General features: G+C 43.1%; 1 pseudogene; it reads left to right on the top strand.

Annotated features, from left to right (window-relative positions):
- The first annotated feature begins 509 nt into the window (after positions 1-509).
- On the top strand, positions 510-1772 carry LOC132314500 (fasciclin-like arabinogalactan protein 1; annotated as a pseudogene).
- Positions 1773-4904: the final 3132 nt, after the last annotated feature.

Raw genomic sequence — 4904 nt, 5'->3', positions numbered from 1 at the left:
AAGAACCAAAATCCGAAGAGAAAACAGAGGCCCCTGCTGAATCAGAGTTGGCGCCGCCTCCATCGTCGCTTGCATCGGAGGCTTCGGAGATCGCCGAAGCAATAGAAGAAACCGTCTAACTGGCGGAGGAGGTGTCTATCTTTGGAATTCCGCTTCTGGCAAACAAGGGAAGCGATGTGATTTTACTGAAATTCTTCAGAGGCAGATATTTCAGGGCAAAAGACGCTTTCACCATGGTCAAGAACATCGTTCGGTAGCGAAAGGAGTTCAGAATTGAACCCTTGCTGGAAGAAGAATTGGGGGCAGAGCTGGAAAATATGGCATTCATGAATGGGGTTGACGAAGAAGGCCATCTGCTACAATGTGTATGATGAATTCTAGAACAAAGATTTGTATCAGAACACATGAATAGAAGTAGAACTTTTTTCGATGGCGAATTCGGTTATTGAAGAAGAGCATCAGAAATCTCGACTTCAGTCCCGATGGCATATCAACCATCGTTCAGGTCAATGATCTCAAGAATAGTCCAGGACCGTTTAAGAAAGAGCGCCGTTCGGCAATTAACCAAGCAGTCCAATTGCCTCAGAATAACTAGCCTGGGTTTGTCGCCGAACAGGCCTTCAAAATCTGTTGAAACCCTTTTCAAATATATGGGTCTTGAGCAAGTACCAGTTCAATTTGGTGGACTTAATAGGGAGGGTGAACAGGAATTCACTGCTGATGACTCTATTACAGTGTAGACTATCAAGCCAACAAGTGGACATTGTTGAAATTCCTATTTTTGAGGATTGCTCTGGTTTGCACGAAGTTCTTTTTTTGAACGCTTTGATCCATCAAAGATGGGTTGCAACTTAACACCACAAACTTCTGCAGATTCATTAGCTGGGCATTTCAAACATCCCAGACCTTTTCAAACGCAAATCTCTCTAATCAGACGCGAATCTCTCTAATCAGTTGCTCTTAGATTACTTCAAGGAGCCGAGGACAATAACGGCAAGTTCGATGCCGTTTTCTTCAAGTCAGTTCATGAGATTCCAGTAACGGCAAGTTAGATGCCGTTTTCTTCAAGTCGGTTCATGAGATTCTGTGCAACACCTCCATCATCCAGATGGGCAAGATCTTGCCGTCGCCGGAGGCTGAAGCTCCTTCTCCCGGCCCGAGTGCAATGAATCTGATGTTTCTTATGACGGCTCATGGCTACAAAGTCTTCGCCAACACTTTGCTAGCTTCCAAATGCTGGAAGTACGTACAAAGGACAATGTCAATGGTGGATTGACAGTGTTTTGTCCTATGGACTATGTTTTCAAGAACTTTTTGCCGGAGTACAAGAACTTGACCGCGGCGGGGAAGCAGGCTCTACTGGAATATCACGGCGTTCCGGTGCATCAATTGTGAAGTCTAACAACGGTCCCATGAACATTCTGGCTACCATTGGAATTAGAAAGTACAATTTCATAGTTTAGAATGACGGCAAAGTTGTGACGTTGAAGACGAAGATAGTTACAATAACTAGGACTATAATTGATATACTTCCATTGGCGATTTTCTCGATCGGCAAGGTTTTGATGCCGATGAAACTATTCAAGGATGCTCCGACACCCGCACCGGCACCAGAGGCTGAGGCTGAAGCTCCGAAGCCGTCGAAAAAAGCGCCAGTCCAGGCGTCGGATTCTCCTTCAGATTCTCTGGTGGCTTTTCTGGAAGAAAATATGATCTCAAGAATCCGACAACTTCAATTTTCCTCTAAGGCACGAAGAACTGCCGAGGAATAAAATTTTGTCTTCGGATCTCAAGAATCCGACAACTTCAATTCTCCTCTAAGGCACGTAGAACTGCCATAAAATTTTGTCATCGGATCTCAAGAATCCGACAACTCCAATTTTCCTCTAAGGCACGAAGAACTGCCGAGGAATAAAATTTTGTCTTCGGATCTCAAGAATCCGACAACTTCAATTCTCCTCAAAGGCACGTAGAACTGCCATAAAATTTTGTCATCGGATCTCAAGAATCCGACAACTCCAATTTTCCTCTAAGGCACGAAGAACTGCCGAGGAATAAAATTTTGTCTTCGGATCTCAAGAATCTGAGAACCTCAATTTTCCTCTAAGGCATGAAAAACTACCGAGGAATAAAATTTTGTCTTCGGATCTCAAGAATCCTACAATTTCAATTTTCCTCTAAAGCACGAAGAGCTGTGGAGGAATAAAATTCACCTTCGGATCTCAAGAATCCGAGGACTTCAAATTCCTCTAAAGCACATAATAGCTACCGAGGAACAAAATTCGTCTTCGGATCTCAAGAATCTGAGAACTTTAAATTCATCTAAGGCACGAAGATCTGCCAAGGACTAAAACTCATCTTCGGATCTCAAGAATCCGAGAATTTCAAATTCCTCTAAGGCACGAAATAGTGTCGAAAAACAAAATTACATGAAAGTTACCTCGAAAAGTCGAAGGTTAAATTTTCATATCAAATCCTTTGAGGCACAAAATAGTGCCAAGGAGTGAACTTACATGAAAATTATCTACATCACCGCTATTAAACGAGACATATTTTTCTTTCCTTAATGGGGGCAATACCTTCCATAATGGGGGCAATATAAGCAGCCCTAAAGAGATATTAAGAAAAGAAAACATATTATCTCTTTTTTAAACCCAGATTATCTGGCCTAAATACAGTTCCTCTCAGATTCATAACCGAGGAACTTACCACCTCGAACCTCGAGAGTCCGGTACGTTACAGTTCCTCTCAGGCTCATGGCCGAGGAACTTACCACCTCGGACCTCAAGTGTTCGATACGTTACAGTTCCTCTCAGGCTCATGGCCGAGGAACTTACCTCGGACCTCAAGAGTCCAATACGTTATAGTTTCTCTCAGACCCATGGACGAGGAACCTACTACCTCGGACCTCAAGAGTCCGACACATTACAGTTCCTCTCAGGCCCATGGCTGAGGAACCTACTACCTCGAACCTTAAGAGTCCGACACATTACAGTTCCTCTCAGGCCCATGGCCGAGGAACCTACTACCTCGGACCTCAAGAGTCCGACACATTACAGTTCCTCTCAGGCCCATGGCCGAGGAACCTACTACCTCGGACCTCAAGAGTCCGACACATTACAGTTCCTCTCAGGCCCATGGCCGAGGAACTACTACCTCGGACCTCGAGAGTCCGGTACATTACAGTTCCTCTTAGGCCCATGGCCAAGGAATTTACTACCTCGGACCTCGAGAGTCTGGTACGTTACAGTTCCTCTCAGGCCCATAACCGAGGAACTTAGTACTTCGGACCTCGAGAGTCTAATACATTACAGTTCCTCTCAGCTCATAGCCGAGGAACTTATTACCTCGGACCTCAAGAGTCCGATATATTACAGTTCCTCTCAGGCTCATAGTCGAGAAACTTATTACCTCGGACCTCGAGAGTCCGATACATTACAGTTCCTCTCAGGCTCATGGCCGAGGAACTTACTACCTCGGACCTCGAGAGTCCGATACATTACAGTTCCTCCCAGGCTCATGGCCGAGGAACTTAGTACCTCGGACCTCGAGAGTCCAGTACATTACAGTTTCTCTGAGGCTTATGGCCGAGGAACTACATGCCTCGGACCTCCAGAGTCTGGTACATTACAGCTCCTCTCTGACTCATGGCCGAGGAACTACACGGCTCGAACCTCAAGCATTCGGTACAATACTGTTCTTCTTAGGCTCATGGCCGAGAAATAAACATTCGCCTTTAGACCTCAAGAGTTCGAGTACCTCAAAGTTTCTTTAAGGCACAAAAGTGCCGCAGAACAAAATGACATGAACATTACCTTGAACTCAAAGAAATCGACAGTTAAAGTTTTTCATATCAAATCCTCTGAAGCACAGAGCAGTGTCGAGGGTATAAATTACCTCGGAATGCTAATCAGGAAAGTTGAAGCTAATTGTTCAAGAAAAACACTATGTTGATCTCCAGGATAATCATTAAAAATGATCACCGTCATTATTCATTAAGGCTAGTCACCCAAGCTAATCGCCAAGAGTGATCGTCGTCAATCTGAAAAAATGAAAGCGCCAATAGCTTAAACAGAAGAAGGCTTAACATAAGACGCCACCTCTAAGCATGGGGGCACCTTAACTATAACCTCCTCAGAAGCCTTGATTTTGGGTCTTTGTATTTTCCAAGAAGACAAATATAAGTCACTGCCTTCAAGGCATATTGTCTCAATTTTTCAATTTCCTCTAGTTATGACTGCCACGTCAAACTAAAGGGAATTGGGGGCCAAGTGTGGAGGGAAAAAATCCCCTCCAATAAGAATATTCCACGTCATCATAAATGTAAATCTATCTTCCAAAGGCCCGTCATGCTCAAGCCCAAATTGAGTGTATTTTTAGCCCAAGACCACTGTTATTTGTCTTCCAACCTCCATCAAGGCCGAATTAAGAGGTCATCAGTCTAACTTTTTAATATTTAACATCCATCCCGTTATTCAAGCCCAGCCGGATCAAAGTATATTCAGTCCAATTTTCCAAGATTGAACAAGTCCTATCGGTAGAGGGATTTACCATAAAAGGAGAATTCTTTTATAGGAAGTTCCATACAAGGCAAGTTCTGCGTAGGAAATATTATACAATAGAAATAACTCTATTTGTAAATAAAGTCATGTATGGGAAGAATTGGAGGACAAGTAACGCGAGTCCTACCTTAATTCTACCAATTTTTATATATAAATAGAGGCCTAGACCTCCAATAAAAGGATCAATCAATTATACGTTTTTCTATACATTGTTCTTATTTATTTCTATTGCTTTTTGAGTGAGTTGTTTTATTTTTCTCAATCATTATTGGTTTAGCGAAATTTTGCACCTACAGGGGGGGTCAAAATTATAAACAACATTACCTAGCTAGAATTTTGGAA

The sequence above is a fragment of the Cornus florida genome, unplaced genomic scaffold (assembly GCF_030987335.1).
Source record: "Cornus florida cultivar Cherokee Brave unplaced genomic scaffold, ASM3098733v1 CherokeeBrave_3.0.0_Hap2_Chr06, whole genome shotgun sequence".
Classification (NCBI taxonomy): domain Eukaryota; kingdom Viridiplantae; phylum Streptophyta; class Magnoliopsida; order Cornales; family Cornaceae; genus Cornus; species Cornus florida.
Note: the sequence above shows the minus strand (reverse complement) of the source record. Positions and strands in the feature narration are given on the sequence as shown.